Genomic DNA, 17,673 nt, shown 5'->3' on the forward strand with positions numbered 1-17,673 from the left:
AAGTCAAGTAAATGTCCGTCAAAAGAACACAACTGAAAATTGTAAAGCATGAAACATTCTCTTATATAGTACAGAAGCCAATTTCCTGTCCATTTACTTGCCAGGACTCAGCATTACTTGTCAAGAATCAGCATTACTTGTCAAGAGTCAATGATGACTCCTTCAAGTTTAAATCCTCACTGGCCTTGCTTGCAGTGAAGCAGGAGATGGAAGAATCTAGGATGAGTTGGGAATTTGAAAAGCCAAAACACTATGCCTCTGACACTTGTATTTCTGTATACACCTTGGCCTTTGATGTTGCTAATATGTTTACAATGATGCTGTATATGTATATGTATATACATATAATGTGTCATATATATATGGGAAAGGATAAATATATGAGACCTTCAGCACATTTCTAAGTGCACAATGCAGTACTGCCAACTATAAGCACAATGTTTTTCAGCAGACCTCTATAACTTCTTTAACTTGTGTTACTGGGCCCTCTCCAGATTCTTGGACAGCAGTACCACAGAAATGAATATCACTCCCACAGGATTCTTAGGCAAGCAAAGCTTTTCATTGAAAAGATAGCTTGTGCACAAAGGAGAAGGCAGAAAAGAGTGCCAACTCCCCAAGGACTTTCAGGGAAGAGGTTTTAAAGGTAGTGTGAGGGAGGGGGCTACAGGTGCCTGGTCAGCATATGCTCAGTTCTCAGATTGGTTGGCATCAGGTGAAGTTTTGAGCATCATCAGCCTTCTGGCTTCAGCTGGTCTGGGGTCTACATGCTTGCAGTCAGCAGTTTTCATCTGGTGGGGTCTGCTTCCTGCAAAAACAACTTAGGACTGTGTGTCAGGCCTTCATCTGTATCCCTCAGGGGACTGGGAGTTCAGTGATTCTACTAGGTGGTGGATTTATAGTCCTGCTTTTGTCGTTTGGAATTTATGTACATACATTGGTGGAACAGAGATAGAGTTAATCTTTTACTCTTGTGGGTCTTCGGTTATTGTCTCTGAAACCTAAGCCTTTAGGCACTTTGTTTTACTGGGCCTGTCAAGTCTGCTGGCTCAAGGCTCTTCCCTTAGTTCTTTTCCAAAATGGCTGTACTCTTGTCTTCTTGTCTTACTTGTATAACCGAAACTCTTACCAAGCCCAAGCTCTTACTGTTCACAACACGGCAGGCCAATAAATCGAGAGACAAGTTGTTGGGGCAAGGAATGGCCACTATTCAGAAAGCCAGCAGACCAAGAAGATCGTGGACTAGTGTCCCAAAGAACCATCTTACCTGAGTTAGAATTCAGGCTTCATTTGTACTAAAAGGGGAGGGGGTGTGGCTGGTTGTTGGAAACTTTCCAGTGTCAGAATCATTTGGAGATTGGGATTGACATATATGCACTACTATGCATAAAATAGATAACTAATGAGAACCTGCTGTATAGCACAGGGAACTCTACCCAGTGCTCTGTGGTGACCTAAATAGGAAGAAAATCCAAAAAAAGAGGGGATATATGTATACATATAGCTGATTCACTTCTCTGTACAGCAGAAACTAACACAACATTGTAAAGCAACTATACCCCAATTAAAAAAAAAATATCATTTGTTCTTGCAGCTGTCTGGGTAGGTCTCATCACAATTATTCTGCAAACCTCCAACAAGACAAATGTTATCCTCTGTTCTGCAACTTTTTATCTTTATATGAATGAAAAGTGTTATACCTTTAAAGGTCAAGCCTGGGAGGCAGAGTCTTGAGAATGGGCTATCATGTATACTTCAGACTATAGGCAACATCCTTTTACAAAGGTGCAGAGCCAGCCTGACTAAGCACAAGCAACAGAGCACAAAGGTTAGAGCTAAAGGAATAGATCCAATATGGAGTCAGGTTTCTCAAAACTTAGTACCCCTTGAACAGCAACTTGCAGTTTCCTCCTCACCCTAGCTCCTGCCAATGACCATCTTACTTTCTGCTTCTCTGAGTTTGATTATATTAGATTTCTCATATAAGCAACTAGGCAGATGCTGCTAATATTTACTCCATCTTTGGAAATTTATCTTCTGAAAAAAATCTGAAATGTGTAACTTAATGATACTCATTGGATATTTTTGAAAATATTTTTCTCCCATTTTTTATTTGTCATAATAGGAGGCATGAGAAAAATTCTTCAGAATCAAAACACATTGAAACCAGATTTCTTTATAATTAGAGATATTCATTAAAATTTAGTATTGTATTATACATTTTATTTATTTATTTTTAACATCTTTATTGGAGTATAATTGCTTTACAATGGTGGGTTAGTTTCTGCTTTATAACAAAGTGAATCAGCTATCCATGTACATACATCCCCATATTTCCTCCCTCTTACATCTCCCTCCCACCCTCCCTATCCCACCCCTCTAGGTGGACACAAAGCACCAAACTGATCTCCCTGTGCTATGCGGCTGCTTCCCACTAGCTATCTATTTTACATTTGGTAATGTATATATGTCCAAAAGAAATGAAATTAAATTATTTGTAGTGAGGTGGATGGACCTAGACACTGTCATACAGAGTGAAGTAAGTCAGAAAGAGAAAAACAAATACCATATGCTAACACATATATATGGAATCTAAAAAAAACTGGTTCTGAAGAACCTAGGGGCAGGACAGGAATAAAGACACAGATGTAGAGAATGGACTTGAGGACACGGGGAGGGGGAAGGGTAAGCTGAGAAGAAGTGAGATAGTGGCATAGACACATATACACTACCAAGTGTGTTATACATTTTAAACAAATATTTTATTTTATTGATTGTAAGCTGCATTACTTTTCTAAGACTGCTATAATGAAGTATTTCACAGACTGGGCAGCTAAACAACAGAAATTTATTTCCTCACATTTATGGAAGCTAGAAGTCCAAGATCAGGGTGTAAGCAGGGTTAGTTTCTTATGAGAGCCTCTCTCCTTGGTTTGTAGATGACTGTCTTCTTCTGGTGTTCACATGGTCTTCCCTCTGTGTGTATCTGTGTCTGTGATAAGAATTTCCTCATCTTGTAAGGACACTAATTATATTGGATTAGGATCCACCCCCATTAAACTCATTTAACCTTAATTACCTCTTTGAAGACTCTATTCCCAAATACAGTCACTTTCTGAAGTATGGGGAATTAGGGCTTCAGCATATGAATTTGAGGGGGAACACAGTTCAGCCCATGACATTGATCTCATTAAAATATATTGATTTGTTATTGATTTTTTAAGTATGATGTAAAAATTGAAATTTATGGAACAATACTTAATATATTCTGTTTTCTAATCAGGTGCCCATTATAAGTGATAGGTCATGGAGGAATATATTCTATAAAAGTAAGACAAATATTGTAAAAAATAAGAGAAAGGAAAATATTATTTTCTTTAAGTAGCAAATGTATTATAATAGTGTCTCTATTCCTGATTACATTAAGCACAGGTCTTTTTTTCCTGTCCCTTTCTCTCTTTGGAAAGTTTTCCGCCTCTAATTTATATTAGTAAATCAACTTGAATAATTACCTCAATCCTAATGATTGTCATATACATTCCTCCAGCTTCAACTTTAACTCTTTTTCTTTTTTTATTTTAATTTTTATTGACATATAGTTGCTTTACAATGTTGTGTTAGTTTCTACTGTGCAGCAAAGTGAATCAGCTATACATATACATATATCACCTCTTTTTTGGAGTTCCTTCCCATTTAGGTCACCACAGAGCATTGAGAAGAGTTCCCTGTGCTATACAGTAGGTTCTCATTAGTTATCTATTTTATACATAGTATTGATAGTGTATATATGTCAGTCACAATCTTCCAATTCATCCCACCCCCTTTCCCCCTTGGTATCCATATGTTTGTTCTCTACGTCCGTGTCTCTATTTCTGCTTTGTATATAAGATCATTTATACACATGTTTTCAGATTCCACCTATATGAGTTAATATATATTTGTTTTTCTCTTTCTGACTTACTTCACTCTGTATGACAGTCTTTAGATCCATCCACATCTCTACAGATGACCCAATTTCTTTCCTTTTTATGGCTAAGAAATATTCCACTGTATACACGTACCACATCTTCTTTATCAACTTTAACTCTTATTCTTATTTTAAGTCCCTTTCCATATATTGTCACTTAAAGTACCTTGCTGGTATTTCAACTGTAACATGGGTAAAATGAACTCATTGTATTCTTCTTCCAGATTTTCCTCCTGACAGATCAATGCAGTTTCCTCTTATTTTCGCTCTCTTTTTAAATATCAGTTTAAAAGTAGATTTTCAAGCATAGTTTTATAATTTGTATTTTATCTTCTTTTTCCTCATTTATACAAGCAACCTCTAAATTGTACTATGGAAGTTTATTTCTTCTTGTTTATTTTCATTGTTGCCTCTAGCCTAGCACAGGCTATTCTACCTTGTCCTTCAACTCCTTTACAAGCCTCTTAAGCAGCCTCTTAAATTATGATCTCTTTATCATATTCATGATGAGACTTCTTCCAATTATTTATCTGACTCTTATCTTTAGCAGAATATTTCATGACTATGTTACTTACCTCCTTGAAACATGCTGCTTATGGGAAAGTATACAGACAATATTGGCATTCACAGTCCTCCACATTTTGAGGGCATTCTAAACAGCAGATAATCTATCTTTTATTTTCATTGTTCTATCTTAAGCTTGCCATTTAAAAAACTGAAATCTTTAGTTACTGTGGTAGTTGTCTGTTTCTGTGTGCAAATGTTGCACAGACTTAGTGGCTTAAATTAACCAAGATTTGTTTATCTCAGTTTCTGTGAGTCAGGAGTCTGGGGAAAGCTTAGTTAAGTCCTCTGCTTCAAAGTCTAACAAGGCTGAATTCCAAGTGTTGACCAGGGTTGCAGTCTCATCTAAGGCGCAGCTTGGGAAGAATCTGTTTCCAAGATTACATGGTTGTTAGCAACGTTCAGTTTCTTGCAGGATCCTGGGCTGAAGACCACATTTTCTTGCTAGCTGTTGACTGGAAGCTGCCTTCAGAATCTTGGCTGTGGCCCTTTCCAAAGGCAGTACACAACATGGCAGCTTGAGACTCAAGAGCTAGCGAGGAAAATAGAATCATCTAATAATATGATTGACACTCATGCAAAATAATCATGTACAGTTAGTCAATATGTGCATCCTATCACATTTGCTCTGTAATATTGGGTAGAAGTTAAGTCTCAGATCCCACCCACACTCAAGGGGGGAGGATCACACAAGGACATGAACACAATGAGATGGGTCTCATGGGAACCATTGTAAGCTCTGTCTGTCACAGCCAACTTTATGGAAACCATGTCCTTTCTTTACGGTAATACTTAACTCGCCATGTTGACTTATCCTGATATTTTGTTTTTTCACCTCTCCCTCTATGTTAATATATCCATATATTTCTCTTCAGAAAGCACCCTCTAACCATTATAATCTCAAAACTATCAAGGAAGTTATTGTAGCAAGCAGTCATTTGACAATTTGACACTTAAATAAACATAAGAACTTTATATGATATTTTTACCTATCTATTATTTGTCTAGCCTTACTAAGAAAAGAAAAGGTGAATATTTTTCATAAAAAAAGTCTCTCTGCCATATACTTTTCTAAGATACTGTTAATAATCTTCTTTCAGTACCTAATATGATCAGATTCATATGTTTATAATATAAGCAACTTGAGAGAAACTTATATATAAACTTCATAGGGGCACATTATAGATATGTAGCAATAATGTTTTAAATGCTTATGATTGAGCGAGTCAAGTCTGAGTAACAGGTGATTAGATACAGAGTGCAGAATTACTTTTACCAAGCAGTTTAATGTGATTTTGTAATATAATCTGCATAAAAAGCTATGTTGGGAAGATGAATATTTCAAGTGTAGCTTAATGGCTACTAATCCAACATGATAAATATTACTTTTGACATAAAGAAATGCACTACTTGGTAAATATTTCTTGCTGATTAAATGGATTCTTTAAATTAAATTCAGCATCAAATACCACTTTTTCCTTTTTTTCTTTAATAGTAATTTGTTTCCAGAGTTTATTAGTGATTTTAAATTGCTGTTGAAACTTAATCTAAGATGAGAGAATCATGTTATCAGAATATAAAATAATGACATATTATAAGCTTGGTAATAAAAAAGCAAATCCTTTCAGTTCAAAAACATCACATTTAATAGCTTGCAATCTAAAGGAAGAGTATGGCTGCCAGACAAATTACTAACACTTCTATATTGAGCTGTGACATGAATTTGTTAGTGGTTGCCAACAGATATTTATGTAAATGTGATGCCTAGCACCTCATATTATCTAAAACTGTGTATTTTTGATCATTCAGCATGTATTTTCTTACAATTATTTGTCTGCTTTAGCACATGAGTGAATATCAGTTGTATAAAATTGTTAGTATATTAAATATAATGTGTTTGCTAGATATATGAAAAGTAGACTCTATGATTAAAATGATTTTTTTTACAGGGTTAGATACCAAAATGAAATTCTTACAATAGTAATACTTCATTTGAATTGGTTTATAAATGTCATGTTAGCTATAAGGCAATGAATTGTGTAATGGTTTTTAGAAATATTTTTTTCCAAGTCATGTAAAGCACTTCAGAGGTGAAGTTTCAAAGTCATGCAAACTTTTTATCAGACTAGTATTAGTGGAGGATTCAAATAAGTTTTCAACATTTGTTAGGTTTTAAATGTATGCCCCCAAAGTATATGATTTTTAGATAAGGAAGATTCTAATATCTATGCAAGGAACATAAATTTGAAGACTTGAAACAAATTGATAGTTCAAGAACAGAGATATTATTGACTCATTAACTGGTGTCATTTAATAACTAAGTTAAGTATATTGAATAACCGTAATAAGAAAGATTATATGCAACACTCTTGAGGCGATGCAATAATGGATATGTTATTTCTTTTTTTCTTACCAACTTAAAATAAGAACTGGATTTGAATAAATGAATTCAAGTGGATAAAGTACAAAACTCTAAAGAGTACAGTCATAGTAGTGATCAGAATGCAATGCTATGAGGATTAGTAAGACTAAACAATTTCTAGATGGGGAAGTCATGAAAACTGTACTGGAAATAAAAAGGATTTGTCCTGCACCTAGAAAGTTTGATTTTAATATTAAGTTACACAGAATATAGAGAAACAGAAACTTCAAGCAGAAACATGGGTATGAGCAATATTTTTGAAAAAAAGAAAGCTTGAGAGTTATGTAAATCTGTATTGTAATTTTGCCCCATTGGTCAGCCCTTCTTGTGTCCACACCCTTTGCCATATGTATGACCTTGAAGCTCTTTCCACTAAAGATGTTCATTATGCTCTTGACTTTGGCTTCCTATCCTTGACTTGTATTCACTTGACTTGTTCTTATGCCATGCCATTAGGACTACACACTTGGGCGATGATGCCGATTTCAAGAGGAGAATAAAAGGCACATAGAGCAAAGAAGCCTCAGATAAGCCAACTGTCTCCAACCTGACCCACAGATACATGCTTGAACCCATCTGTGATTTTAGAGCAGTCTATCTGACCCATTTCCCTCAGTTGACTTTATGCTGACATATGGATACATAAGTGAAAATAAATATTTTCATTTTCAGTCACTGAGTTTTGGGGTATTTGATACACAAAATTTCTTAACAGATTTAAAATGTGATACTGGAAGTTAGGATACAGCTATAATAAAAAGTCCATGACACATGTCACTCTCATTAGAACCACAGAAACAATGGATGCTTGGAGAAATAGTGAAGAAATTGTTTGAGACAAAAAAAAAAAATGTTGGCCTTTATTATTTAGTTGTGAAACAGTAAAATTAAATCTATAATAACTTGAAAGACTAAAAATGTATATAATATAATGTCAACAGAGCCATGGTTTTTAGGTAGAATATTTGAAAATGAATTGTTTCTTTTTAGCTGCATATGATAAGGTACAAAAAACAATCTTATCTTCAGAAAATAAAATAAAACTACTTCTCATATCCAGACCCTTCAGTAAGTTAAAGACCTTCAAATTCAATTGCAGCATGTGGTCCTAGACCAAATACAAGGTATTACCCATTATTATATGGTTTCCAGGTAAAAATATGTAGCTCACATAAAGGTGGACTCTAGTAGTCTCTTTAACTAGGAAAGAAGGGACTCTAAGAAGGGCATTATTCCATAGTAGCCTGATATTTTTTATTGTTACAGAAGAGAGAAGCAAATATCTAATAGAATATTTAGCTATAGCTTTTGTCTAATGGACTAAGTAGAATCAAATATACAGAAAACCATGCTGCTTCTAGAAAGCATTGTTGCAAAAGTTATCTACATCTGACCAAATAGATGACTGAAATGTCTTCGAAATGAAATGTTCTCTGGAATCTGAACATTCTAAAGGCAGAAAGCAGGGTTAAAATATTTACCTGCCCCCAAATAGGTAATATTGTTCAATGTTCTCTTTATAGGTGACTGAAGATAATAACATAAAAATTCTTGGAGAACAATGAACAGAGACAATACTATGAGTAAAACTAGGGCCTAATTAAGAAACATCCTCTATTCCCATTGTAGGAGCACCTGCCAACCCTTACTCAGCAAGATTTCAGAATTTCTAAGAATCAGTGACTGTTATTACATCTCCCACTATTCTTTATGTTGATTGAGAGTTTGTTGTAGTTTTTTTCTTTGTGCTTTAACATTTTTGTGGGGTGTGTGGAGAAGGAGGGCACAAAACTTGCTTGTTTAGTCCATAGGCCACCTGATCAAGAGGCGTCATATTTGAATCTGATACAGTTGAGAACAACCTGAATTTTGAGTCTCACCACATGACTGTTGAGTGGACTGGGAGTCTTGGAGTGAGCACAGGTTACGTGTAGGAGGGGCATAACTCTGTGACTAAGGGAGTACTTGGTGGACTACATTGTTGGTTCTAACTATTCCCTGCACATACCTCTGTTGTAGAATATATTTCCTCCTCCTTCACTTTCAGCTTGGCAATGTGACTTGCTTTGATCCATAGAATTAGGCAGAAGTGACAGGTTTCTAGTTTTGAGTTTAGATCTTAATAGTCCTTGTCTGCTGTACTTGCTGTCTTTGCATATGCTAGCACCATGAGGAAGGGAAAAAGAAAAAAAGCTCTTTGACCTTAAGCCTATAGTTACTGTAGGAGAACTGAGAAATGAGAATCAGAGTAGTCTCAGATGAGTCACGTCATCCAAGCCTAGAAATAAGAAAGTATATTTATTTCAATCCTATGCATTTTTGGGTGGTTTGGTATACCACATTCAGAAATAGTTAGCTAGGAGATGATACCCAACATACACATCTACTAGTTGGCTTTGAGTTCAGCTAGTGTAGATTGGATTAATTAGAGAGACTGGAGAGACTGCTTCACAAATCTATTATCCTCCTTGGGCCATTTATTAAAGTATTAAAGTTGTGGATTTGCATATTGTTCATTTTATTTCTGTCAGTTTATCATTATATTTATATTTTCAGGTCTCTAAACTAATTTTTCACATAGAAAAATGTTTCCCGTATAGAACAGAAAGTTCCTAAACACCCTTCAGAGAATTTATCCTAATATTAATATCTTATACAACCATAGTATAATTGTCAAAACCAACAAATTGATATTGATAATGCTATTAATTTAAATTTTATTCAGCAATACTCTATTTTTGTTTTCTTAACCATCACCAATTAATTTTATTTATTTTTTTTAACATCTTTATTGGAGTATAATTGCTTTACAATAGTGTGTTAGTTTCTGCTTTATAACAAAGTTAATCAGTTATACATATACATATGTTCCCATATCTCTTCCCTCTTGCGTCTCCCTCCTCCCACCCTCCCTATCCCACCCCTCTAGGTGGTCAAAAAGCAACGAGCTGATCTCCCTGTGCTATGTGGCTGCTTCCCACTAGCTATCGATTTCACATTTGGTAGTGTATATATATCCATGCCACTCTCTCACTTTGTCACAGCTTACCCTTCCCCCTCCCCATATCCTCAAGTCCATTCTCTAGTAGGTCTGTGTCTTTATTCCCGTCTTGCCCCTAGGTTCTTCATTACCTTTTTTTTTTTTTCTTAGATTCCATATATACGTGTTACCCTACGGTATTTGTTTTTCTCTTTCTGACTTACTTCACTCTGTATGACAGACTCTAGGTCCATCCACCTCACTACAAATAACTCAATTTCGTTTCTTTTTTATGGATGAGTAATATTCCATTGTATATATGTGCCACATCTTCTTTATCCATTCATCTCTTGATGGACACTTAGGTTGCTTCCATGTCCTGGCTATTGTAAATAGAGCTGCAGTGAACATTTTGTACATGACTCTTTTTGAATTATGGTTTTCTCAGGGTATATGCCCAGGAGTAGGATTGCTAGGTCATATGGTGGTTCTATTTGTAGTTTTTTAAGGAACCTCCATACTGTTCTCCATAGTGGCTGTATCAATTTACATTCCCAACAATAGTGCAAGAGAGTTCCCTTTTCTCCACACCCTCTCCAGCATTTATTGTTTGTAGATTTTTTGATGATGGCCATTCTGACCAGTGTAAGATGATATCTCACTGTAGTTTTGATTTGCATTTCTCTAATGATTAATGATGTTGAGCATTCTTTCATGTGTTTGTTGGCAATCTGTATATCTTCTTTGGAGAAATGTCTGTTTAGGTCTTCTGCCCATTTTTGGATTGGGTTGTTTTTTTTTTTGATATTGAGCTGCATGAGCTATTTGTAAATTTTGGAGATTCATCCTTTGTCAGTTGCTTCATTTGCAAATAATTTTCTCCCATTCGGAGCGTTGTATTTTCGTCTTGTTTATGTTTTCCTTTGCTGTGCAAAAGCTTTTAAGTTTCATTAGGTCCCATTTTTTAATTTTTGTTTTTATTGCCATTTCTCTAGGAGGTGGGTTGCAAAGGATCTTGCTGTGATTTATGTCATTGAGTGTTCTGCCTATGTTTTCCTCTAAGAGTTTTATAGGGTCTGGCCTTACATTTAGGTCTTTAATCCATTTTGAGTTTATTTTTGTGTATGGTGTTAGGGAGTGTTCTAAGTTTAACAGTACCTGTCCAGTTTTCCCAGCACCACTTATTAAAGAGGCTGTCTTCTCCACTGCATATTCTTGCCTCCTTTATAAAAGATAAGGGGACCATATGTGCGTGTGTTGATCTCTGGGCTTTCTATCCTGTTCCATTGATCTATATTTCTGTTTTTGTGCCAGTACCATACTGTCTTGTTTACTGTAGCTTTGTAGTATAGTCTGAAGTCAGGGAGCCTGATTCCTCCAGCTCCATTTTTCGTTCTCAAGATTGCTTTGGCTATTTGGGGTCTTTTGTGTTTCCATACAAGTTGTGAAATTTTTTGTTCTAGTTCTGTGAAAAATGCCATTGGTAGTTTGATAGCGATTGCATTGAATCTGTAGATTGCTTTGGGTAGTAGAGTCATTTTCACAATGTTGATTCTTCCAATCCAAGAACATGGTATATCTCTCCATCTATTTGTATCATCTTTAATTTCTTTCATCAGTGTCTTACAATTTTCTGCATAAAGGTCTTTTGTCTCCTTAGGTAGGTTTATTCCCAGATATTTTATTCTTTTTGTTGCAATGGTAAATGGGAGCGTTATCTTAATTTCACTTTCAGATTTTTCATCATTACTGTATAGGAGTGCTAGAGATTTCTGTGCATTAATTTTGTATCCTGCTACTTTACCAAATTCATTGATTAGCTCTAGTAGTTTTCTGGTAGCATCATTAGGGTTCTCTATGTATAGTATCATGTCATCTGCAAACAGTGACAGCTTTACTTCTTCTTTTTCCGATTTGGATTCCTTTTATTTCTTTTTCTTCTCTGATTGCTGTGGCTAAAACTTCCAAAACTATGTTGAATAATGGTGGTGAGAGTAGGAAACCTTGCATTGTTCCTGATCTTAGTGGAAATGGTTTCAGTTTTTCACCATTGAGGACAATGTTGGCTGTGGGTTTGTCATATATGGCCTTTATTATGTTGAGGAAAGTTCCCTCTATGCCTACTTTCCGCAGGGTTTTTATCATAAATGGGTGTTGAATTTTGTCGAAAGCTTTCTCTGCATCTATTGAGATGATCATACGGTTTTTCTTCCTCAATTTGTTAATATGGTGTATCACATTTATTGATTTGTGTATATTGAAGAATCCTTGCATTCCTGGGATAAACCCCACTTGATCATGTTGTTTGATCCTTTTAATGTGTTGTTGGATTCTGTTTGCTAGTACTTTGTTGAGGATTTTTGCATGTATGTTCATCAGTGATATTGGCCTGTAGTTTTCTTTCTTTGTGACATCTTTGTCTGGTTTCAGTATCAGGGTGATGGTGGCCTCATAGAAAGAGTTTGGGAGTGTTCCTCCCTCTGCTATATTTTGGAAGAGTTTGAGAAGGATAGGTGTTAGCTCTTCTCTAAATGTTTGATAGAATTCACCAGTGAAGCCATCTGGTCCTGGGCTTTTGTTTGTTGGAAGATTTTTAATCACAGTTTCAATTTCAGTGCTTGTGATTGGTCTGTTCATATTTTCTATTTCTTCCTGGTTCAGGCTCGGAAGGTTCTGCATTTCTAAGAATTTGTCCATTTCTTCCAGGTTGTCCATATTATTGGCATAGAGTTGCTTGTAGTAATCTCTCATGATCCTTTGTATTTCTGCAGTGTCAGTTGTTACTTCTCCTTTTTCATTTCTAATTCTATTGATTTGAGTCTTCTCCCTTTTTTTCTTGATGAGTTTGGCTAATGGTTTATCAATTTTGTGTATCTTCTCAGAGAACCAGCTTTTAGTTTTATTGATCTTTGCTATCGTTTACTTCATTTCTTTTTCATTTATTTCTGATCTGATCTTTATGATTTCTTTCCTTCTGCTAACTTTGGGGGTTTTTTGTTCTTCTTTCTCTAATTGCTTTAGGTGTAATTTTAGGTTGTTTATTTGAGATGTTTTTTGTTTCTTAAGGTAAGATTGTATTGCTATAAACGTCCCTCTTAGAACTGCTTTTGCTGCATCCCATAGGTCATCGTGTTTTCATTGTCATTAGTTTTTAGGCATTTTTTGGTTTCCTCTTTGATTTCTTCAGTGATCTGTTTGTTATTAAGTAGTGTATTGTTTAGCCTCCATGTGTTTGTATCTTTTACAGATTTTTTCCTGTAATTTATATCTAGTCTCATAGCGTTATGGTCAGAAAAGTTACTTGATACAATTTCAATTTTCTTAAATTTACCAAGGCTTGATTTGTGACCCAAGATATGATCTATCCTGGAGAATGTTCCATGAGCACTTGAGAAGAATGTGTATTCTGTTGTTTTTGGCTGGAATGTCCTATAAATATCAATTAAGTCCATCTTATTTAATGTATCATTTAAAGCTTGTGTTTCCTTATTTATTTTCATGTTGGATGATCTGGCCATTGGTGAAAGTGGGGTGTTAGAATTCCCCTACTATGATTGTGTTACTGTCGATTTCCCCTTTTATGGCTGTTAGTATTTGCCTTATGTATTGAGGAGCTCCTATGTTGGATGCATAAATATTTACAATTGTTATATCTTCTTCTTGGATTGATCCCTTGATCATTATGGTAGTGCCCTTCTTTGCCTCTTGTAATAGTCTTTATTTTAAAGTCTATTTTGTCTGATACGAGAATTGCTACTTCAGCTTTATTTTAATTTCCATTTGCATGGAATATCTTTTTCCATCCCCTCACTTTCAGTCTGTATGTGTCCCTAGGTCTGAAGTGGTTCTCTTACAGACAGCGTATATACAGATCCTGTTTTTTTATCCATTCAGCCTGTCTATTTCTTTTGATTGGAGCATTTAATCCATTTACATTTAAGGTAATTATCGATATGGATGTTCCTCTTACCATTTTCTTACTTGTTTTGGGTTTTTTATTGTAGGTCTTTTCCTTCCCTTGTGTTTCCTGCCTAGAGTAGTTCCTTTAGCATTTGTTGTAAATCTGGTTTGGTGGTGCTGAATTCTCTTAGCTTTTGTTTGTCTCTAAAGGTTTTAATTTCTCCGTCAAATCTGAATGAGATCCTTGCTGGGTAGAGTAATCTTGATTGTAGGTTTTTCTCCTTTATCACTTTAAATATGTCCTGCCACTCCCTTCTAGCTTGCAGAGTTTCTGCTGAAAGATCAGCTGTTAATCTTATGGGGATTCCCTTGTGTGTTATTTGTTGCTTTTCCCTTGCTGCTTTTAATATTTTTTCTTTGTATTTAATTTTTGATAGTTTGATTAGTATGTGTCTTGGCGTGTTTCTCCTTGGATTTATCCTGTTTGGGACTCTCTGTGCTTCCTGGACTTGATTAACCATTTCCTTTCCCATATTAGGGAAGTTTTCAACTATAATCTCTTCAAATATTTTCTCAGTCCCTTTCTTTTTCTCTTCTTCTTCTGGGACCCCTGTAATTCGAATGTTGGTGCATTTAATGTTGACCCAGAGGTCTCTGAGACTGTCCTCAATTCTTTTCATTCTTGTTTCTTTATTCTGCTCTGCAGTAGTTATTTCCACTATTTTATCTTCCAGGTCACTTATCCGTTCTTCTACCTCAGTGATTCTGCTTTTGATCCCTTCTAGAGAATTTTAAATTTCATTTATTGTGTTGTTCATCACTGTTTGTTTGCTCTTTAGTTCTTTTAGGTCCTTGTTAAATGTTTCTTGTATTTTCTCTATTCTATTTCCAAGATTTTGGATCATCTTTACTATCATTATTCTGAATTCTTTTTCAGGTAGACTGCCTATTTCCTCTTCATTTGTTAGGTCTGGTGGGTTTTTGCCTTGCTCCTTCATCTGCTGAGTTTTTTTCTGTCTTCTCATTTTGCTTAACTTACTGTGTTTGGGGTCTCTTTTTCACAGGCTGTGGGTTCGTAGTTCCCGTAGTTTTTGGTGTCTGTCCCCAGTGGCTAAGGTTGGTTCAGTGGGTTGTGTAGGCTTCCTGGTGGAGGGGACTAGTGCCTGTGTTCTGGTGGTTGAGGCTGGATCTTGTCTTTCTGGTGGGCAGGTCCACATATGGTGCTGTGTTTTGGGGTGTCTGTGGCCTTATTATGATTTTAAGCAGCCTCTCTGCTAATGGATGGGGTTGTGTTCCTGTCTTGCTGGTTGTTTGTCATAGGGTGTCCAGCACTGTAGCTTGCTGGTCATTGAGTGAAGCTGGTGTTGGCGTTGAGATGGAGATCACTGGGAGATTTTCGCCATTTGATATTATGTGGAGCTGGGAGGTCTCTTGTGGACCAGTGTCCTGAAGTTGGCTCTCTCACCTTAGTGGCACAGCCCTGACACCTGGCTGGAGCAGCAAGAGCCCATCTTCCACACGGCTCAGAATAAAAGGGAGAAAAAAAAGAAAGAAAGAAGAAGATCAAATAAAATAAAGTTATTAAAATAAAAAATAATTAAGAAAAATTTTTTAAAAGTAATAAAAAAAAAAACGGACAGACAGAACCCTAGGACAAATGGTAAAAGCAACGCTATACAGACAAAATCACACACACAAGCATACACATACACACTCACAAAAAGAGAAAACGGGGGAAAAAAATATATATCTTTGCTCCCAAAGTCCACCTTCTCAATTTGGGATGATTCGTTGTCTATTCAGGTATTCCACAGATGCAGGGTATATCACATTGATTGTGGAGATTTAATCTGCTGCTTCTGAGGCTGCTGGGAGAGATTTCCCTTTCTCTTCTTTTTTCGCACAGCTCCAGGGGTTCAGCTTTGGATTTGGACCCGCCTCTGCGTGTAGGTCACCTGAGGGCGTCTGTTCTTCTCTCAGACAGGACGGGGTTAAAGGAGCAGCTGATTCGGGGGCTCTGGTTCAGTCAGGCCGGGGGGAGGGAGGAGTACGGATGCGGGGCGAGCCTGCGGCAGCAGAGGCCAGCATGACGTTGCAGCAGCCTGAGGCGCGCCATGTGTTCTCCCGGGGAAGTTGTCCCTGGATCATGGGACCCTGGCAGTGGTGGGCTGCACAGGCTCCCGGGAGGGGAGGTGTGGAGAGTGACCTGTGCTCGCACACAGGCTTCTTGGTGGTGGCAGCAGCACCCTTAGAGTCTCATGCCCGTCTCTGGGGTCCGCGCTGAGAGCCGCGGCTTGCTCCCATCTCTGGAGCTCCTTTAAGCCGCTCTGTTAATCTCCTCTCCTTGCGCACCAGGAAACAAAGAGGCAAGAAAAAGTCTCTCGCCTCTTCGGCAGCTCCAGACTTCCCGGACTCCCTCCCGGCTAGCTGTGGCACACTAGCCCCCTTCAGGCTGTGTTCACGCCGCCAACCCCAGTCCTCTCCCTGCGATCCGACCTAAGCCCGAGCCTCAGCTCCCAGCCCCGCCCGCCCCGGCGGGAGAGCAGACAAGCCTCTCGGGCTGGTGAGTGCTGGTCGGCACTGATCCTCTGTGCAGGAATCTCTCCGCTTTGCCCTCCACACCCCTGTGGCTGCGCTCTCCTCCGTGGCTCCCAAGCTACCCCCCTCCGCCACCCGCAGTCTCTGCCCACGAAGGGGCTTCCTAGTGTGTGGAAACCTTTCCTCCTTCACAGCTCCCTCCCACTGGTGCAGGTCCCATCCCTATTCTTTTGTCTCTGTTGTTTCTTTTTTCTTTTGCCCTACCCAGGTACGTGGGGAGTTTCTTGCCTTTTGGGAGGTCTGAGGTCTTTTGCCAGTGTTCAGTAGGTGTTCTGTAGGACCTGTTCCACATGTAGATGTATTTCTGATGTACTTGTAGAGAGGAAGGTGATATCCACGTCTTACTCTTCTGCCATCTTGAAGCTCCTCCCAATTATTTTTATAAACATATTTTCATTGAGTATAGAATTCTAGGTTATATTCATTCATCATGTTAAAGATTTTTTTTGATTGTTTTCTTGCTTTCATTATTTCTTTTGAGGAGTTACCTGTCAGGCTTATTGTTGTTCCTTTGAAGATATCATATTTATCCTCTACTAGATTTTATGATTTTATCTGCGGCTTTAGTTTTCAAGAGTTTTATTACTATGATTGTATAGGGACACCTGCTTAAAGTTTGAGAGTTTTGATTCTGTGTGTTGATATCTTTCAGCAATTTTAGAAAATCATCAGCAATTATTTCTTCATTCTTTCTTTTCTTTCTTTCTGGCATTAAAAGTACACAGGTGTTAAAATTTTACTGTCCCACATGTCTCTTACCCCCTGTATTTCCAATGATTTTTATCTGTTGTGTTCAGATCGATTTTTTTTCATGCTTATGGCATTCATTTCATTGTTCCTGTCATTTGCTTTCTAAACTTTTGTTCAAGTGAATTCTTAATTTCAGAAAGTATATTCTCATTTCTACAGTTTTTTATTTATTCATGTTTTAGTAAATACAGTTTATACTTACATTTTTTATCTTCTATATTTTTAATCTTTTATTGTAAACTTTTAAATTTATCAATTGTTGTTAAAATACTTGTCTACTTACTCATTTACTTAGTACACCTGTGTATCAGGTTACGTTTCTGCTTTCTGTTTTCATTTTCACTCATTGTGCCTGACTCTTTACTGGGTTTGTAATTTTTGATAGAATTCTAGATATCATTTAAAGAATGTTGGCCAAAGATCTAGCCATATTAATCCAATAAGTTTTGTTGAAGCAGGCTTTTCCCTTTTGTAAAGCTTAGTCTTACTCTA

Source organism: Balaenoptera acutorostrata, chromosome 2, assembly GCF_949987535.1.
Source record: "Balaenoptera acutorostrata chromosome 2, mBalAcu1.1, whole genome shotgun sequence".
Classification (NCBI taxonomy): domain Eukaryota; kingdom Metazoa; phylum Chordata; class Mammalia; order Artiodactyla; family Balaenopteridae; genus Balaenoptera; species Balaenoptera acutorostrata.